Here is a 22,099-nt window from a genome sequence, read left to right on the forward strand (position 1 = left end):
CCTGATGCGATCTTGCGCCCCCGGATGGCTTACAGGCTCCAGGTTGCCTTTTGCGCCCAGTTCTCCCAGTTCTTCTCGCGTCGAGACCCGCGCCTGGTTGCTCCTGTCCGCCCCTCCTACTGGTCTGGATGAACAGCTCTACTTCAACTTCTTGGCTGTCCGACTTCCATTCAGATAAATTCTCTGTCAGTTCTGGGTGTTATTCTGCCTCTAAATTGTTGTTGTTCTAATCTTGCTTGTGCGTGGAAGTACGGTGTGCCCACCTATGCCTCCATCTTGCCAGAAGTCAGATCCTCTTAATTTAATCAGTTGGAGCCCTGTCAGGTGGTCTCCTGTGTTCTTTGGGCAGGGCCCCACCAATTATTTGAGTGTTAACCTTTTTTCTGAAACAAGGTATTATATAAGGGTTCATCTTGTGTCTTCTCTGCTATGGCCTATGGCCCTATAAGCAATCACTTGTGTGAGGATTTCTGGTCCCCTTTACAGGAGAATGGTCTTCGAAACCAATTTAGGGTGCTAAGTATGCTGCTTACTTAGAGAGTTGATTCTCTTCTAGGCCTTTTTAGGAGTCAGAAGTAGAAAACATAATTATGCATGTGTGGGCACATGTACATACCCATATTTTAGAAATCATGAATTTACACTAGTATACTTCCAAGTTCAAACTGTTTCCACAGGGGATGCTTATCTCCATTCTGTATTTGACTCTCCTTCCTTCAAAGTGAAAACCCTAGCTCCTAACACATTTACTGATTTACTTAGTTCTATTGTACATCTAAAACTAGTTTCCGAGTTGCGTCAACCATACTACTAGAGGAAACAAACCTACTAAAAAAACTGTAGGCCATGTTTGCTGTTCCCCCTCTATACTTTCTTTGCATAGATAATATAGTAAAATACTGAGGTCATCCTTGTAGTATTCTTTTTCTCTTCTGCCCTCATAGTGGTTATGTTATTAATTTGAAGTATATTGTGTTTATCATATTTCTATCAAATAGGTTATTTTTTCCACCCTTGTTTATTTAATATTAATGTAAGAATATTACATTTCAAATACTACTATTGAATAGTAAAACACTAACATATTCCCCACATTCTAAACTCTTTGTAAAGGTATAGTGACATGTGTAACTGCAGGGAGTCAGTTATTTGTTTAAAGGAAATGTGTTTCATTCTCTTAAAGATTAAAATCATTCCTTTACTATATTCTATTTTTTTCTAATTAAGCGTACTTCTCAGGAATTTAAAGGAGCAGAAGCTGTTCTTGATTCTTTGGTCTAGCCCAAGTTTTTTGTTTAGTAGAAAATAAGGAACAGGACTTCACAGTCAAGATGGTGGCTTAGGTACTACTTGTATACTCCCACAACCACATCAAAATCACAACTAAACTATAGAATAGCTGTCATTCAGAACTGCTAAAATCTAGCTGAATGGAAATTCTACAACTAGGGATTTAAATAAGAAGTCACACTGAACCTGGTAGGAGAGTTGGAGATACAGAATGAGCTGGCCCCACACCCATGTATAGTGGTCAAAAATCAGGAGTGATAACTGGTTGCACAGGCCCCCTCTAGGAGCGAGGGGTCCTAGCCCCATACCAGGCCCCAGAGCCTAGGTTTCCAGTGTTAGGAAGAGAAGTCCCAATAACTTCGGCATGTAAAAACCAGCAAGTATTGTGTCTGAGTAAGACAGAGGGCTACTGGAGTCCCAGGCAGTTTCTCTTAAAAGGCCTGCACATGGACTTACTTAAACTCACTCCCTCTGAGCTCCAGCACTGGTGCAACAGCTCAAAAGGCACCAGGGACATATGGGGAGGAACAGAGTTGTCTGGTATCAGGACCAGGGCAGTAGGGGAAACTTTCTCCTAGATAGAGTTGTTGGCAGAGACCAGGGTTCCTTTGATAAGCCCTCCCTACAATGACCTGGCAGGCATGTATCTTATCTGAGTTGCAATCATCCTGGCTAACACTCTTCACCTGCTTTGGTGGTTCCCTGAGACTCCACCCACATGTTTACACTGGCTGTTTTCCGTATGAATGGCCCATCTTGACTCAGGCCTCAGAGTTTCCCAAAATCCCTCAAACAAGTTAACATTTGGCCTCATACCTCTAAGTGGCCCCAGGGGTGTCACTAGCAGTGGCCGTCCTTGGTTCCTAGCTTGGCCTTACCTGGATACCACCAAGCCCAACAGAAGTAGCAGCCATCTGCAGATTACTCTGTAGCTCCTGCTGGGGTGGGGTGGGGTGGGGAGAGCAGGGCACAAGAAGTACCTGACCTTGGCTTGTACATCCCAGGTAGCCCCAGAGCCAGCATACCTGGTGGACAGCTTTAGACCATGTTGAAGTACTGCCCAACCACCACCACAAGTGACACGTTCAAGGAGTGGACTCAGAAGATGCCAGACCCCTGCTGAACTCCTGCTCTGTGGATAGGCCCTGGCAGAGCTGATCCTCCAAGGTGGTCTCAGTGCTTGTAGCCAGTCCTTGAAGCCACTGGCCTAGGGGTAAATCCCTCCTATTGATGCCAGCTCAACTACTAAAGGAGGGTTTACAGAGTCTATGGGGGAGGTGCACCTGAAGCACCCAGCTTAGGTGATCAGGGAGGCTGACCACTTGGCCCTATAGAACATCTTCAACATAAAGCCATTCTACCAAGCCTGGGAGATTTAGCAGCTCTACCTACTTTGTACACAGGAAGGCTGCCAAAATGAGGAGACAAAGAAACATGTCCCAAATGAAAATACTGAACAAAATTTCAGAAAAAAATAAACAAATTTTTGTTTATTTGGCAAGTAATTCACTAGATGCAGAGTTCAAAGCACTGGTTATAAGGATGCTCAATGAACTTAGTGAGGACATTAACAGCATAGAAAAGGACATGGAAATCATAAAAAAGACCCAGTCATAAATGAAGAATACACTAACTGAAATGAAGAATAATTTACAGTAGAGCAGATGAAGCCAAGAATCAAATTAGTGATTTGGACTATAGGGAAACAAAAAATAAATGCCCAATCAGAATAGCAAAAAGAAAAAAAGATTCTAAAAATATGAAGATCATTTAAGGAGCCTCTGGGATAACTTCAAGTGTACCAACATTCACATCATGGGCTGCTGGAAGAAGAGAGAGAGTAAGATATTGAAAACCTATTTGAAAAACTTATCTAACCTGGTGAAGGAAAAGACAAGTCCAGGAAGCACAGAGTCCCAAACAAGATGAACCTAAAGAAGCCCACACCAAGACAATCATAATTAAAATGCTGAAGGTTAAAAATAAAGAGAGAATCTTAAAATCAGCAAGAGAGAAGCAGTTAGTTACCTGTAAGAGAGTTCCTATAAAACTTCCAGCTGATTTCTCAACAGAAATTTTGCAGGCCACAAGGGATTGGCAAGAAATAGTCAAAGTGATGAAAAGCAAGACCTACAAACAAGCTCACACAGCAAAGCAATCAAAAAAATTAAAAATGTGAACAATAAAATAGCAATAAATATGTATCTGTCAGTAACTCAATCTAAAATATAAAACAAATGGCCCTGGTTGGTATGACTCAGTGTACTGCGTGCCAGCCTGTGAACCAAAAGGTCACCAGTTTGATTCCCAGCCTGGGCACATTCCTGAACTGCAGGCTAGGTCCCTGGTTGGGGGTGTACAAGAGATAACTGATCAATGTATTGGTCCTTCTCTTCCCCCCTTCCCCTCTTTATCTCTCTTAAAAATAAAGTAAGATGAATAAAAATGTTAAATACAAAATAAATGAACAGGCAGAACAGAAACAGAATAAAAGATACAGAGAACATTTTGATGGTTGCCAGATGGGAGGGGGGGTTGGAAAGATGGATGAAAAAAGTGAAAGGATTAAGAGGTACTGCTTGGTAGTTACAGAACAGTCATGGGAATGTAAAGTAGAGCATAGGAAATAATAATAATATAATAAGTAGGTATGATGTCAGATGGATGATCACTTAGTAAGTTATATAATGTCTAGTCACTGGGGTGGACACCTGAAACTAATATAATATTGTATGTCAGTTGTAATTGAAAAATAAAAAAAGTGATTTAAATAAACAAAAAAACCCCAAACTTTTGGTTCACATGGGGCATATGCCAGGTACTTCATGACCAACCCCTTTTCAGCCCTTTTTCTGTGTATCTTGGTGACTAAGACCCTGATTCCATACCTCTTTGACTACATTTGTCTTTTTTTCTTTTTCTGACTTCTTTATAAGCTTACCAATGATAAATTTTACTAATTTCTACTCTTCTAGTTGAACTTTTGAAACATCTTTGAGTGATTGGCATATCAAGTGTGTACATTTTTCAAGAGCAAAGCTCCTGATTAAATCTTTTTTAATACTAGCATACTTACAATATATTTAATATAAAAGGCTGACACACACTTCTGTTCCAAATGTGATATAAGTGTGTTCTTCCCACTTTGGATCATTATGAAATGTATAGGCTTTCTTACTTAGATATTTGGAATTTGTAGACTTTGCTCATGAGATATTCTTATATCCTCTTATTCAAAATTACTTTTGGGGTTTGTGAAATGATGGACTCACAACAGTTAATCCTGAATGACTTAATGAGCTGCCAGATAGCTCCAGATGGAATGATGTTCCAGGACAGACATTGATGTGTAAAATGAAGAGCATAGCACCCTTCACAGCTGCTCCTTTCATTCTATCAGGTGATTTTGTTGGAGGCACACCTTGCAATCGTACTATCTAAACAGGTTCAGCGTTATCCCATTCTTACGTAGGAAAAATTCCAGTACACAGAAAAAAATGAAGTACCTTGTACACCAAAGACACTTTACAATTTGTGTCTGGAGGGCTGTCAGTAAGCTGCATTTTGATACTGGGCAGTTGTGACATTTGTAAGTCAAAGAAACTATAAATGGACGTGAAGGGAGTCTGCCTTTGTGCAGCCTCTTAGCTCTTCTGAGAGGCCTATTTGAATGTCAAAGGCAGGGCTTTACCTCTATTTGGGAAGGATTTTCTGATGAACAGATAGTTAAATCTTCTTGATTAATTTAGCCACTAGTCTGATATGTACCTCACTGAGGTGGATTTTGTATTCTTCAGTCCTTCAGATTTTTCTAGCTATAAGCAGTGAATTTGGCTTCATAGTAGATAGACTTCATACAGGCCTACATTTCAAGACAAACTTCAAGTAAAAACCATTCTTTTCAATGCACACAGACTAATTGATATTTTTGTTAAAAGTACTTCTCTTAGTAGAGTTAGATTAATGGCACTGGATACATTTCTTTCTAAGTAACCTGTTTTAACTGTAAGAGAAGTTAATAGATGGAGACTTGTATTAAAAGTGCTTATATGTAGGAACTGCTTTGGAGTATCTAGCATTTTATTCAGGAGCAACAAATCTATTTCAACAAATTTTCTATTTTCAAACACCATGTTGTGGGGCTTTATTCCCACATGCATTTAATTCTTGTCTTGTTTTATCTTGTTCTTTTGAAATTTTTAATTGAAAACTTATCTGTTCTTTTGAAAACATTTTAAAAAATAAATATGTGCCATTCGGCTAGGTGGTAAAAACTAAAATGAGTATGAATGTATGGTTTCTGTAAGGATTCTGAAAGCAATAATGGGTTCTGTTTAAGCTCTACTGTATAGGAAGGCTAGTGATCCATCAAAAGCATAGTCTTGGATTTGGGTCTTCTATTTAGATTAGGAATGTTAAGAAAGATGGATGGTAAATGTCTTTTAGCTGCATTGTCCCCAAAACATGAAATGAAATCTAAAGAGCCTCAAAGAAGTTTTCAATTACAGTAGCAAATGACTTGAACAAGGATTGGGAAAGGGGAGGTCATGGGCCAGTGGAAGGCCAGTTGTGGATTTATATTGTTTGAAATGAAAACATTATTTCCATTATCCGTTAACCCCTTTTCACTAACACCCCCACCTGATTTATTTTCAGACTGTATGTTCGTAGGTGTTAGTCACAGTTGACAGAAATACCCAGTTGCTAGTTTGAATTGCACAGCCTGTTCATGGGCATATTTTTTTCCTGTCCAGTATAACAGTCCACGGTTTCGTTTGGCTAACCTCCTAGAGTGCAGTGATTTTCAACCTTTTTCATCTCGTGGCACACATAAAGTAATTACTAAAATTTTGTGGCACACCCAAAAATATACTTTTTGTCAATCTGACAAAAAAATAGGTACAATTTTTATCCACTCACACTGGACGGCTATCATGGTGTTGGCTGTTGTCCTTTTTTTTATTTGACAATGTAAGGGAAAAGAAATAGTGCCCCTGACTAAATGGCCAGGTATTGCATGTTTTAAATTTTTTTGCAGCATACCGCTTGAAAAACAAACACTGTTCTAGAAGGACACTGGCATCCCTGTGTTCTCCAGAGTTGCTTTTAAAAGGTAGCAGTAAACTACCTGGTTGCAAAGAAGCATTTATAAATCTTTTAATTAAGAACAGAAGTAATGGATTGTGTTGTGGTTTTCCATGATGATAGTTAATCGACTCCCAATTTACACCATGTACTCGAGTTTAGGGAGGGAAAATTCTAGGGTGACTCTTAATAGATTTGTTCTTAACTGTTGGTGTGGGTTTGAGTGTGGTTTTTGCCCTCTCAGTGGAGGGCAAATGGAGGGAAGAGTTGGTCAAGCAGAAGAGGAAGCATCCTTTTAATGAGTCGGCTGCAGTGTGCGCTGAGAGCAGGCACTTGAGAAGATCACCATTAATTTGAATAAAACAGGAGAAGGTAGGTACTTTGTACATCTATAAAGCACTGAAGGGGATAAATCCAATTATCTATTCAATATTTAATGGCCATAAAGTTAAAAATTTTAAAGGCAGTACCTTGGAGACTGCTTAGTCAATTCTGTCCATATTATTTTTGACATTCAAAAGTCAAGGTACAATAGCCATATTGATGGCAGCACTCACCACATTGGTCCGCTGATTTAGTGGCAATGACCCTTGGATTTGTGTTTCTTTCCTACACAGATGAAAATCAATTCCTTCCCTGCTCCCCCACTCACCAGCCCCCAGAAACTCTAATGGAATCCTTGCGTTGTACTGAGCTTCTCACTTGTTTTTTTTCTCCAGTTCCTTATTGTTGGTTCTTGGTATGAAAAGTAATTAAGGATGGTTGATTAAAACAGAAAGCAAAAGAACCAGAATAAATTTTAGCTGTTTGGACTAAATACTACTTTTAAAGAAAACAGGATTTTAATAATATATATAAAAACTTCCTATCTAAGAAACTGTGTTAGGAACTCTATTTAATCCCAAACCTATCTTTATAGATTTTTTTTGCATTGCATATTTCCTAAAAATTAGTTGGGAAGAAGAGTGATAATTTATTAATTCTGCCACCTCCACTCTTCTACAGCTGTATTTAGCCAGTGATGCAAGTGGGCATTGCTCTAGCTGGGCTCAGAGGCAGCTGAATCATAAAGCTAAGAAAATTTATGCACTAGCAACAGTTAGATGAATGTCAATATGACAGAGTGATTTTGTGATGCAGTGAAGCTTTATGTATTAGCTAATACAGGATCCTAATTAACCATTAACATGCTCTGCATTGTATGGTCCAAACTGTAGAAGCAAATCTTGTATTCAGAGAGGGTCACTGCTAGTTATACTATTACTTACTCTGTTTTTATATATTTCTTTCCCCTTTTGTACATCTCTGCTATAGACCTATATGCTTCCTGGACATTAGATCCCATTCAGTGTGGCTTTGGTTGCCTGTAGCTTTTTATATTTTTATTAAAAAATGTTTGAGCCAGTACTATGTATAGATAAATTTGGACATGATGGAGGAGGATTACTATTAAAATGTTATAGAAGAATCCTGTAGTTAGACAACTTCAGGAGTGTTTAAAGAAGCCAAAGTTAATATACTGCATGAATTATGAGATGATAATAGGACATTTGTTTTAAGATAGGTAAGAGTTTCAAGAAGGTCCTGCTTCTTATGAGTGCTTTTAAGGAGTCTGTGGTTTTTCTTGGGCATATGTATAAAGTCTCTTTCTTTTTATCTTATTTTCCCTTGGAAAAGACATGAGTTTGTTTTACTCTATTTTCAAATGCAGTTTCAGCTTATTCCTGTCCTATGTATGGTTTCTAAGGGTGGTGCTTGCTGAAATCTAAAACCATGCAGTGTTCTTGGATTTTATAGTTTTAAGTATATTGTTCCTTTTTTTGCTGTAAGTGTCTGGAGTTATTTGGCTGTTAAACCAGCAGAAACCTTTGTTTTCTTAGTTTCCTATAATGAAAATAAAAGGAAATAATGACTGGCTAATTCATAGAGAAGATTTAACATACAAATCTCTAATATGCTACTACTATATAAGGATCTCCAAATCAGCTTATGTTACAACTCAGTGTGACAGTTGTTAAACTCATTTATTTGTAAAAAGCTTTTATATGTGATACATGCTAAAAGAGTAAAGAATAAGGGACTTACAACACCATTTTGAACATGTTTTGACTCAACTTGCAATTTGTGGAGTATTTCATTTGTTTGTTCACTTATAATCCACTTAGCCCTTAGACTGTAAACTTTTTAAGAACAGAAATCCTTTCTTATGTATTTATATTCCTAAAACATAGTGTCTCTACTTGTATGATTTTTTGCCATATCTTCATGTTGCCAATACTATTATTTACATTTTTCTTTTAAGTTGATTTACTTTATTATTACTTTTTATTGTTGTTTAAGTACAGTTGTCTCCATTTTTTAAGTTGATTTATTTATTTTTTTTATCTAGCCTCATTCATACCATATTTGCCTTGGAATTTTGGGTTTGTTAGGCTGTATTTTCTTTTAATATATGTTTAAATTAAAATCTTAAGTATTAAAACTGTAAAAGTTTTATTTATATACCACTTAATATTATTTCATGTATCACACTTGAGAAACAGTATCCTAGCATTACCTTCCTTGAGTGTTTAATTGTGTTGTGGAGGGAATCAATTTTATGTGCTTAGTATGTCGAACACTGTTTTCAGGAGTTTACACATATGTTTTTCTCTTTTAATCCATTTAACAACCCAAGAGGAAGATGTCCTGATTTTGCAAATAAGATAGCCAAGGCTCAGAAAGGTTAAGTGACATCCCTAAGGTCAAATAGCTTAGTAAAAATTAGAACTGAGGTATGGACCCAGGACCATCAGATTCCAAAATTCATGCTGTTTTTGCTTCATGTTGCTGACTCACCCAAATTAATGAATCAACCTTGTGCATTTATATAATGATCTGCTTTCCCATTGTTAATCCTCTATGGTTGAAAGAGAATTTCATCTGAATGGTATTTATTCTTTGTGATTTTCCTGGGAATTGCATTTTGCATGGTCTTGGAAGTTGTCCTTATCACTTTCCTTTCAGGGCTTGTGTCAAAAGGAGCCTCTCAGCACTTCTGAGAGGTGTATGCTCATTTTGGATTCTTTTTTAAGTATCACTAATTAAGAGTTTAAAACAAACATTAAGCTTCTTATTTAAGGGAAAGCTAGTCTCTCTGCAGTTGTTTTTATTGTGTGTGGTCCAAATCATGTTATACATAGGAGGTAAAGTTTGGAGATGATCTGAACTAACTCACTGCCCTTATCCAAAATGAATGGTTAAATCCCATTTCAGCATCCATATGTGATCATTTAACATTTGCTTGATTACTTCTGGCAATGGAGTCTCATGATCTACTCTGTAACTGTTACTAAAAATGAAAGAGTGTTTAAGCAGCCATACTCCTTTAAGACTAATTTCCTAGTTCTTAAAAGTTGCAAGGTAGCTTAATGCTTGCTTATTCAACTTGTTAGTAGAGAATAGAAAAAACGTTTTAAAATTACTATTTGCCTTTTGATAAATTCTGAAAACATTTAAAACTTCCCCTTACATCATTTGGTTCCCATTTCAGATGATCATTAGGGTTTCATTTTCATTCAGCTGGATGGCGTACCCAGAGATTGTTTAATGGGATCACTTACATTGATGGATGGTTTAATACTTTAAAGATAACACACAGTAGCACTTTTAAGAGAATAATCAGGACTGGCATGTGAGGGATGTGAATTAGCTTGAGTTCCACATCAGAGCTAGTGTAAAAGCAGTTCTGTGGAACTTCTCTTCAGGTGCTCACTGAGCATTTTATACTTCTTATTTTCTCCCAGATTGTACTTTTTTTGGGGGGGGCAGGGGTCCTGTCTGACTGCCATATTTATACCTTGTCTTCTAAATTGTGGGAAATGGGGAAATAAAGGAACTCATATCTTCCTTTCTGCTTTTAGAGTCTGGCTGCTGTGGTTTTCAATGGAATGGGGCCCCGAGCCCTAGGAATCAGTGTCTTCTGAGGGCTGGGACTAGTGCATCCTTGTAGCTTGCTGCTGTGCGTTGTTTTCACCCCACTGATTTGGCTTATGTCCGATTTTATTATATGGCCTGTACAGTAGGGGGGTGAGGAGGCTGTTGTTGTTTTTTATTCCCTCATAAAATTAATTGGTGCCTAAAATGAATATTATTAAAGGTGCTATATTTTATATATGCAAGATGATTCTTACGCAGTTTCACTGTGGAGTTTATATTCTGTGTGTTTCTGTTAATAAAACTCATAAAATCTGAACATTGAAATGAGCTAGAATTTCATTTTAGTTTCAGATAGTCCAGTTGATCATAGGTGGAGACCACGCAGTTCCTCCAGTGACTCAAACAAGCAGAGAATGGCACAAGCCCACACAGGGGTTTGCTCATTTCAAGAAACTTGACCCGTACTCCTTCCCTACTCAATGTAGAGAATTTTAGCTTTTTTGAAGCCAAAAATCTAGTATGGTGTTTTGTCAGAGAATATTTTGAGCTTCTGTGTTTTGCCTGTTGTTTTTTCCCCACAAAAGCGTGAAATGTTGGTATCAAGAAAACTAGGCTATTTTTCATCTTCTAAAATGTAACTCAGTGGTCTCTACACTGAACTGAATTTTTTCTTGATGTGCAGTTTTCTTCTACCTAACCTCTCTGTGGGGAGGAGTAAGAAGTTTATTGTCAGTATGTGGATATTTTAATCAAAGATAAATGAGTTTTCTTTTTAAATGTTTTTAGTATTACATATCTTCAGTTTTATTATCCTAATTTCATTAGATTGGCAAAGCCAGATAAGCTTTACAACCCTAACCTGATTCAGCATTCATTACTGCTGCTAAATCAAATCAGACCTGGCTAATAGAAACATGGCTTGTGCAGCCATTCTTCAATTTAATTAGAATATTGTACATTGTATAGGTCTTATATGTATATACCAGACACAGAACTTTATAATCAATTTGGAAACTCATGCTGTACCCTCTAGCTAGAGATATTTATCGTTTATTGTGAAATCTCCTCTTTTGGGTGAAGTCTTTAAATTATTAAATAACAGGGTTCCTGGGGGCGGTGGTGGAGATGGGGCTTGTTCACTTGATGGGCCATCAAGGTTTGGTCCCATTTCATTCTTGCAGTGGTTGGCACACTTTTTCTATAAAGAGCCACACGGTGTCTTTCACAACCACTCAGCTCTGCCACTGTAGTGCCACAGTTGCCACAGGCAATGTGTAAATGAATGAGCATGGCTGTGTTCCAATAAAACTTTATTTATAGAGACTGAAATTTGAATTTTGTATAATTTTCATGAATTGTGATATATTATTCTTTAAAAAAATTCTTTCAGCCATTTAAAAATGTAAAAATGATTCTTAGTTCATGGGCCACATGAAAGAACAGCAAATTTTGTTTGCGAGCCTTAGTTTGCTGACCCCTGTGCTACAGGGTCCTATTTCTTACTATGTTTAATTGTGTAATTATATACTCATATTTATGTATTTATTTACTTATCTTTCTTAGGTGATTTGCTCTGTATCTTTGCTTGCTCATTTGTCCATTACATGAAAACTGTGAGTGAAATGACTTTTCCTTGTCATTTGTTTGTCTGCAAGTCTCTGCTTGATGGGTAGGGCAAAGGAGAATCACGCGTTCAGCCTCCAAAGAGAGTAATTTCTGTTATCAGTTGGTAGTTGCTTTTTAATTCTGGAGGTGCAGACAGTGCAGAATTGAGTTACCTCATTTTCACATTCTGGGTGACAATCTGTTAGTTCTGAGGATACTGTTAGTTTTCTGGTGTTACTCTCCCTGCATTGTCATTAATGACAGTGGAGTCCAGAAATTGATCCCAGGTTTGAGTTGCAAGTTGCTGGCCCTGCAGACTTGGTGGACAAACGTGCGTCAGTGTCTGTTTTGTTGGGAGCAGTCTGAGCCCAACTCTGTCACTATACTCTTAGCTGTCTGATGTTTGTTAGGTTATGTTGTGAGAAGGTTCTTGTTCCAGGAGTTTGCTGCCAGTCATGTTTGCCTCAATTTTTTGTGAGACAATGAGTCATTCAAAGTTAAGGTTGGCACTGTCTTTTTAAAATGGTTTCCAAGAAGGAATGGGTTAATTTATAAGATCCAGATTTTGAGAACTTCTTTTCTCAGAGTGCAAGTTCAATTTGTTAATAAATCAGTGAGAACTCCATCAACTGACATTATGGATGCTTGTCTCTTTATAAATATAGAATTAGTCATTTAAGCTTGTGATTGGCATCTTTTGTAGGAGTGGACAGTCTTATCTTTCTATAAGATAACTTCCAGATTTATTACAGAAATAAAATGTGAGAATACTAGTTTCTCTCTTGAATAATGGAACTTAAGGATAGTTTTAGGTATATGAGTTTTATTGTTGCCCATTATGAATGATAATTTGGTGATTGTAACCAGCTTACTTCTAGAATGATCTGTTAAATAAGGAATTTAACTCTGTCCCCTTTATAAGTTTAGATAAATCCTCATTAGATTGCCTTGTGGTTTCCTCCAAAAATTTTTAGTCTTTATTTTGTATCATCATGTAACAAAATTTAACAAAAAGATAAGTGCTTGTTCTAACTCCTGGCATTTTTACTTATTTATTTCTTTCTTGTTTTGTGGTCTCTCTCTATAAGGTGATTAGAACACATCAAACCTCTCTGAAGATGTTCTACTGTTTCCTTACCCACAATAAGGAAATTATTTACAAATAACTTGAAAATAACTCCAAGTATTGGGGAGCTGTTTTTACAGTGCTGCTGGCAGTTTTTAAGGTGGTGCACAAAGTTCTGTAGGTCAGCTTGAAATCATAATGCTTGCAAGGAAAAAAAATTAAAATTGACTTCAAAGGACAACTGTGACACGGTCAATTAATAATTAAAACAGTTTTTTAATGAGCTATGCAATTACCTGTATGTCCCTGGAGATGATGGTTTATGGTATTATTGCAGTGCCCTTTCTTTAGTCATGGCGCATGACATTTGTAATTTAAAGCTGGCTAGACATTAAAGTGACAGAATTTTCATTAACCTTGTCTAAAGTTTGCTGATGACAAATGACTTATAAAACATGCTATTGTCAAAATATACCACGTATTTAAATAACTTCAAAGTTCTGTGGGCTCTGAGAGGCTGTGGGACCTTGGAGAGAGACCAGAGCTACCATTTACCATTGTCCTCAGGAATTAACTGACAGGTCCCTCGTGACTGGTACTATTCCTTCGTACCTCAGGTAAGTGGCGCCTGCCTCAAACAAGAGCTAATGGGCTTTTCATGGCTCTATTCAGGTGGGTTTCCTGTGGGGTTTGTACCGCATGACTAGATTCTCTCAACCAGTGGTTTATGGCTATTGAATAATTCCTTCTAAATATGCCTTAGCTTGCAAACTTTTAAGTCTAAGAGTTTTCTTTTTTCAGCTTGAAACCATCACAGCAGTTATGTTTTGATATTAGCTTTTCTGGTAACTTGCTTTTAAAATCTTAGCCATCTACTTGTGCCATGCCAAAGCAATCCCTTTATTTTTTTATGTTTTCTCCTTCTTACTTGAAATAAAACATTTTCTTTTACAGGAATATTTTGGAAGTACTAAAGGAAGTATTAAAAAGAGACATCTTTTTATAATTATAACAATAACAAACATGTAGTAAGTAACATTTACTGAGCAGCTACTGTGTGCTAGGCACTGAGCTAGGAGCTCTATCCCACTTACTCTTCACAGAAACCAGAACTGATAGGTAGCACTACTATTCCACTTACAAATGTGTAACTAAGGCACACAGCTTAACTTACTGCCACACAAAGTGTAAGTGAGTGAAGGTCTCTATTGATACTGTTACCAGACAGAGACTTACCAGGTGAATCTGCCTCCGCTGGCCTGTAGTGTGTGAGTTCTTGATTTTGTGTAGGAAAGATATCACAACACTATTACTAGAGCTGGGGATAGTGAAACAAAGGAAGGACTTAGGGTAGAAGAAGCAACAGGAGAGAGACTAGGCAGGGCTACTCTGGCTCACTGGAAATGTTATAGGAAAGAAGAGAGTCACACTGGGCTGCGTGAATTCACTGAGGAATAAGAGTCCCACGTGACAGAAGTGAGCCAAGGTGGGGCTGCTGTTAACTCACTGGAAAGTCAAGAGAAAAAGGGGGCCTTGGAGACAGGTTCAGGGGGTTACCCTAGGACTAGCTGCCACTGCCTTCTGCTCCCCTTTTGCAAGTCTCATGGGGACCCTTAGAGTTAGAGAGAAAGTAAAATGTTTGTGCCTGAGAAATGGCATGGGTGTGCTCCAGAAAGAGCCAGGGCTAGGTACTTTGTCTTGAGGCTTCTATCTCTTGTGGATGGAAATCCTGGGGGAGGTCTCAGAGGAGGGTCTTAACAGAATATTCATTAGTTTTCTAGGCATATTCTTCAGTATGTTGATTCATCAAAATGAGTGTATTGAGGGGTCAGCATCATTTTCTGGTCAGTTTCATCTTTAAAGAATGTCATTGAAGAGGGACCAGACTGAGGCGGGTCTACCCCTACAGGGTCTGAAATGTGATTCAGTAGCTGGCTGTAAATTGCTCAAATTGTTTGGCTTTGTTTGGTCATTTTGCTTCAGTTTCCCCTATTTCACTTGCAAAGGAATTTTCCTAGCTTCTTAATACCAAATATCTTGCTTGCAATCATTTATCAACATGGCCTCTCCACTCACTTTGGCCTTTTCAAAATAAATTTCAGTGTTTTTTTGTTATGTTTTTTTTAAAAGAAAGATTTTATTTATTTTTTTTTCTTTTGTTTAGAGCAAGGGGAAGGCAGGGAGATAAAGAGGGAAAGAAATATCAATATGAGAGAGAGAAACATTGAACGATTGTCTCTTGTAAGTGTCCCAACCCAGGGACTGGACCCTCAACCCAGGCATGTGACCTAATTGGGAATCAAACCCAATTAGGCTTTCATTCCGCAGGATGATGCTCAACTGAGCCACACTGGTCAGGGCTCTTTGCTTTGCTTTTATCTTTGTACAGTACACTAATTGCATTGCTGTACTATAAAAGATGCCAAATAAATAAATATGTACTCACTAGTATACCAGCAAAAATGAACTTAATATTATAAGCGAAAGTTGAATATCTTATTTGGAAGAATAGTTAAAGGAATCTACAACCACCTGTTCACTAACAATTCAATATGAAGTAACACATAAAAGTATTTGTGATTATTATTATTAGCATCTTTTCTGCATTTAACATGTCTGGATTCTGTTGTGGGTCTGTGTCTTATGATTAGTTTCCATAAGATTAAAGGCTACAATACGATGTTCACAACACTTTGTCTTTTTGCTTTTTTTAAAAAAAGTTATTCCTGATTTCTTTTATTTTTTAATTATATTTTTATTGATTATGCTATTACAGTTGTCCTGATTTTCCCCCTTTGCCCCCTTCCACTCAGCAACCCCCATTCCCTCAGGCAGTCCCCCCACTATTGTTCATGTCCATGGGTCATGCATATAAGTTCTCTGGCTACTCCATTTCCTATACTGTACTTTACATACCCATGGCTATTCTGTAACTACCTATTGGTACTTTTAATCCTCTCACCTCTTCACCCATTCCCCCATAGCCTGCCCTCCATCTGGCAATCATCAGAACACTCTCTGCAGCCATGATTTTATTTTTGTTCTTGTTTGCATAGTTTGTTCATTAGATTCAATTGTTGATAGATATGTATTTATTGCCATCTTATTGTTCATTGTTTAATCTTGTTTTTCTTAAATAAGTCCCTTTAACATTTCATACAATAATGGTTTGGTGATGGTGAACTCCTTTAGTTTTTTCTTGTTCTTTTCTTTCTTATCTGCCCTTCCATTCTAAATGATAGCTTTGCTGGATAGAGTAATTTTGGTTGTAGGTCCTTACTTTTAATGGCTTTGAATGTTTCTTGCCGATCCCTTCTAGCCTGCAAAGTTTCCTTTGAGAAATCAGCTGACAGTCTTATGGGACCTCCCCTGTAGGTAACTAACTGCTTTCTCTTGCTGCTTTTAAGTTTCTTTATCTTTAACCTTTGGCATTTTAACTATGATGTGTTTTGGAGTGGGACTCTTTGTGCTTCCTGGACTTGCTTGTCTATTTCTTTCACCAAATTAGGGAAGTTTCCCTTGATTATTTTTCCAAATAGATTTCCAATTTCTTGCTATTTCTCTTCTCCTTCTGGCACCCATATGATGTGAATGTCAGATGTCTTGAAGTTGTCCAACAGGCTGCTTACAGTATCCTCATTTTTTGGATTCTTCTTCCTTCTTGTTGTTCTGACTGGTTGTTTTTTGCTCCCTTAGGTTCCAAATCATTGATTTGATTCTCAGCTTCATCCACTGTACTGTTGTTTCCCTGTAGATTGTTCTTTATTTCAATTAGTGTATCCTTCACTTCTGACTGGATCTTTTTTATATTTTTGAGGTCCTCACTAAGTTCCTTGAGCAACCTTGTAACCAGTGTTTTGAACTCTGCATCTGACAGGTTGCTTCTCTCCATTTTGTTTAGCTCTTTTTTTGGAGTTTTTTGATGTGTTCTTTCATTTGGGCCATGTTTCTTTGTCTCCTTGTTTTGGCAGCCTCCCTGTGTTTGTTTCTATGTATTAGTGTAGAGCTTCTGTGACTCCCTGTCTTGGTAGTGTGGCCTAATGTAGTAGGTGTCCTATAGGGTCCAATGACACAGTCTCCCCTGTCACCCAGACTGGGGAGTTGAGGTGTGCCCTTTGTGTTGGCTGAGCACACCCTCCTCTTGTAGTTGAACCTTGGTTGCTGTTGGAAGGTCAATGGGAGGGATTTTTCCCAGGCAAGTCAGCTGTAAGGACTGGCTGTAGCCACTGACCACCAGCCTTTACCCTCCATGGAGAATCAGCTGTGCAAGGGCAGGGTGGTGGTGCTCCAACATGTTCTATAGCTGGCTTCTGGGTGCACTAGCCCTGGGGTTTCCTGGGTGGTGCTGGTGAAGGTCATACCCAACCTTTGTTTTGCCTGGGACCACCCTGCCTGAGCTATAAAACAATCTGTGATGGCTGTTACTTGTGCTGGGCTTGGAGATTCCCAGGTGAAGCCAAGCTGTGAATTTAGGCTGGCTACTGCTAGTGCCAGGTCTGGGGCTCACTGAAGTCAGTTGTTGATTGTTTGAGAAGATTTAGAAAGTTGTGGAACATGAGCCCAGACTAGCCATTCATATGGAAAAGTAGCTTAGGTGGCTCACGACTGAGTCTCTGGGGGTCTCCAAGGTGGGTCAAACACTGTTAGCCAGGTTGATGGAGTCTTAGATATGGCACCAGCCTTCTGGCTCTGTTGGGGAGGGTTTAGGAAAGGAACAGTGGCCTCTGCTTACCTTGATGCCAGACACTTCAGTTCCTCTCTGTATGCCAGTGATGCCTTTCATGCTCTTACCCTGGTGCTAGAGTTCAGATGGAGTGAGTGTAAGTAAATCTGTGTTTGGGTTCCTTAGGAGAAACTGCTTGGGGCTCCAGAAGTTTTTTTCACCAACATAATCCTTACGGGCGTTTTCATGCAAAAGTTTCAGGGACTTATCTTCGTGGCCCCCTGGGTTGGGAGCCTGGTGTGGGGCTGAGACTCCTTGCTCCCCAGATATCCCTCCTGAATTTTTGTCCAGCACATGTGGACAAAAGGATGGTGAAGGACCATCCTCTCCTTGTGTCCCTCACCCCACCCCTCCTACCAGACTAGATGGATGTGGTTTCTATAATTCCATACTTGTCAGACTTCCATTCAACTGGATTTCTGACAGATCTGAGTGATGGTTGTTCTATACTGTAGTTGTAATTCTGATGTGGTTGTGTGAAGAGGCGAGCCATGTTTGCCTACCCTGCAATCTTGACTGAAAGTCTTGCCTTTTTGCTTTTGATTAAGGTCTGTAAATTTCTTAAGCACTTTGTAAGCATTATACAGGGTGGGGCAAAAGTAGGTTTACAGTTGTGAGTACACAAAACAATTTATTCATGCATGATTATTTACTATTTATTATTGTATTATGTATTTTCCGTAGAAACAACTTTAAACCTACTTTTACTCCACCCAGTATATTATGAAATATTAAATCATACTTCTATCCTCTTGCATACATATTGTGTGTTTATATCACTGAATACTGGGCTGGATTTCTGCATACTAATCTTAACTATTTTGTGGTCAAGTATAATATCAGATAGTTGGTACAAAATATAAATGTATGGTTTAGTAATTACCATGAAATAAACACCTGGGTGACCATTAGTCATGTCAAGAAATATAATTTTCCAACACCATAGAATTTTCCCTCTGGTCCTCTCAAAATTGCTACTCTTCTCTCCTTCTCAAAGATAAGACAGATTTGAACTTTAATCCCATAGTTTTGTGTTTTTTATCTGTTTTTGAATTTATTTAACTTCTCATTGTTGAGTATTTCAAATATACAAAAGCAGAGGGAATAGCGTATTGGACGCTCATGTTCACGTCACTCAATTTCAACAACTATTAACTCATGGTCAGTGTTATTTCATCTATAATCTCATCTATTTCTGCCGCTGACCCCCAGACTGGTCATTTTAAGCAAATTGTAGGCATTATATCATCTCATTCACAAAGATTTCGGGGTATCATCTCTAAAATGCAAGACTCTTTAAAAAGATAACTACAGTGCTATTTATATATGTAAATAAATTAACAGTAATTCCTTTGTATCAAAAATATCCAGTTAGTATTTAAATTCTATAATTATCTCATATTATCATTATCTTTTACAAAAACTTTAATATTTTATTTATTTTTATTTATTTTTTTAGAGAGAGCAGAAGGGAGGAAGAAAGAGAGAGAGAAACATCAATATGTGGTTGCCTCTCATGTGGCCCCCACTGGGGACCTGGCCTGCAACCCAGGCATGTGCCTTGACTAGGAATTGAACTGGCGACACTGGTTCTCTGCCCAAGCTCAATCCACTGAGATACACTAGCCAGGGCAAAACTTTGATATTTTTAAAATTAATTTTAGAGGGCTATGAGAAGAGTGGGAGAGAGAAACATTGACATTTTTATACATTCATTGGTTGATTCCTGGCTAAAGATAGAACTTGCAACCTTGATGTATGTGGACAACGCTCTAACCAACTGAGCTACCCAGCCAGGGCACAAAAACTTTTTTTCTGACTCAAAAGCCAAATACATTTTATTTATTACAACTGGATGATAAAATGTCAAGTCTTTTTTAACCTATAGCTTTTCTTTCCATCCCTCTTTTTTACAGTTTTACTACCTGAAGTTTATTTTTTGAAGAAATGCAACTGTTTGGTTATAGTTTCCCATAATCTGATTTTGCTAATTATAGCCTCATGATGTTGTTCAACAAGTTTGTTTGGTTTTCTTTAAATCAAACCAGAAGTGTATCTGAACAGGGTTTGACTTTTCTTTTTGGAATGGAGCATGGGTGTATGAAGGGTGAGAAGACTGCATAGGTGGGCACATAATGCCTGTGCCTTTTTGCGTGTGTGTGATGTTGGCAACCTTTTGATCACTGGATACATTCATTCTTTCAGTAGGGGCTGCAAGATGGTGATCATGTTATTCTGTTGTTCGTTCCTTCTTCCAAAAGAGAAACTTTCATTATTTGCCTTAAGGTGTAGTACATCTAGAAAGGGCAAGATAAATGATTGGTTCTTTACCTAGCATCCTTCAAAGGTGATCATGGGGTTTTGTTTGTTTTAGTTTTATTCTTGAACTCACAGCTTTAAACATGCTTCAGTCTATTACTAATATTCTAATAATGCTCAAATTATCTTTTTTTTGCCTGTAGGAGTCTCTTTATGTAGGTTCCTGAGATCTTTTAACATGACTCAGAATTTTTGTTAACAGATTTCTTTCTTGCTAATGAAAAGATATTCTAGGTTTATTTTGTAAGATTCCCCTTCCCCGACCCCTACCCTGAGTTAGCAATTTCTTGTAGGAGCTTATTCCTTTCGGTGGGAAATGTTACTTAGAAACCATAATCTTGTTGCTAGGCAATACTTACTGCTTTGGGGTAGATCATTGTTTTGAAATCTTTTTAGTGTAAAGGGCTGTGTATCTTTATGTTATCTTAAGGGTAAAATGCATAATGACTTCATCTTAACTCTTTCAATGCAAATTTAGAACTCTATGGCTTTTACATAATATCACACCTTCACTTAAATCACACATTTGTATTTTCATTTACTATGCTAAAAATCCTGGTTCCTAATGATACCAACATTGAACATTCTCAAAATGGAATAGGTCAGACACACGCTGTTTCTGGTAGGTAAAGTTTGGCGTCTACATTTTACACAGGTGATTCTGATGCTTACCAACATACAAATGTTCTAAACTATCTTAAGTTGTCAATGTTTAAACTGTGCCTCCCATTTTCTTCTAAGAATTCCCCTTTTCTTTCTTGATTGGCCATATTCTTGTTGAGTCACCTATGTAGCATTGGAAAATTTTTTTCTTGTTTAACTCGGTACTCTACCCATGTAATAGAAAAGACTACAGTTATTTCACTCCTGTGAAAGTGAGGCTGCAGTTCTCTTTGACGCTTACTTGGAATGCTAAAATAGTGGATAACCTCACAACTAAGGCTCTGCCTGAGGCCAGAGAGGGGAATCCTCTCTGCTTTAAGCAGAATGCCTGGTAATGGAGTAGATTTGCTTTAGGGCAATTCTGCATTTGATAAAATATCAGAGCAATTTATGTTCTCGCACCCTTGTTCCTTTGCTTTCCTCTTATGCAGAAATGTTAATTGACAATCAAAGGAATAACAAGCCCATACCTGAATTCACAAGGCTTTGGAAGCCCATCTTAATACTGCAGATTCAGGCCAGGTTTTGGTTATGCCTTCTTTCATCCATGCTCACCTGAGACTGTCACTGTTTTCCTTATTCTTGTTTTTGTATTGAATTCTGAAATCTGACTCATGCTGGTCATTTTATTGCCTCTTTTAGAACAGAGTACAGGTCTGTCTGTGTGGGTCCATTTAGCCTTTGACTGATTGAGTGCGAATAACTGAAAGAAAAAGAGTTGACTTAGGAAATGATCCTAAGATTAGATTTTGGTTTTAAAAATTTAACCACATCAATTTTGATAACCCTGTAATTTACTTTTTAATATTAACTTAGCTTGGTTTTGTGTTTTTAAATTTGCAGACTTTCACATCTTATTAATGTTGTTGAGAAGGAGATAAAGTGACCGCTGTTATTCTCACTTTTGATGCAAAAAAGAACTTCACAGCAACCTCTCTGATTTTACTCTCATGGTTTATAGATGGTGGAACAAATACTCATATCTGTTTCCTGAAATTCTTTCTGTTATAAAACACAACTCTTAACAAAAGAATTCAAAGTACCTTCCAGTATTATGATGCAAGTAAAATAATTTTAGGAGAGGTCAAAAACCAATTAGAAGGAGAGAGTGACAATCTTGCTAAGTGCCTGGGATGGAATTATTTTTAGATTTTGGCACTAAACTGAACTTCCTGGTAGTTAGCCAAGACATAAAGGAAAAACTTTGGCTCATATTATACTTATCTGATTAAAGAAAGCTCATGAATTCACATGGAATGCAGGCATTTTCCTGGCACTGAATTCTGTTCAGAATATATTGTGTGATCCTGCTAAGGGATATTAGTGACAATGAATTATACCTTCACAGATGATTTGTACAAAGTATAAAAATAAATTCAAATAAACAGTTTTCATGCTCTTCTTTACCAATATCATATAAAGTCATTGGC

At 37.7% G+C, this 22,099-nt stretch overlaps 1 protein-coding gene and 1 long non-coding RNA gene across 7 annotated transcripts in view; both read left to right on the top strand.

Annotated features, from left to right (window-relative positions):
- The window catches only part of CADM1 (cell adhesion molecule 1), a 370,159-nt gene that overhangs the window by 130,898 nt on the left and 217,162 nt on the right, over positions 1-22,099 (top strand). The window lies entirely within an intron of this gene.
- LOC118501190 lies at positions 17,052-21,063 on the top strand. Its single transcript, XR_004903804.1, has 3 exons — positions 17,052-17,064; positions 17,477-17,479; positions 19,428-21,063. It is a non-coding gene; the product is annotated as an uncharacterized LOC118501190 (long non-coding RNA).

This window comes from Phyllostomus discolor, chromosome 6, assembly GCF_004126475.2.
Source record: "Phyllostomus discolor isolate MPI-MPIP mPhyDis1 chromosome 6, mPhyDis1.pri.v3, whole genome shotgun sequence".
In the NCBI taxonomy this organism is placed as follows: domain Eukaryota; kingdom Metazoa; phylum Chordata; class Mammalia; order Chiroptera; family Phyllostomidae; genus Phyllostomus; species Phyllostomus discolor.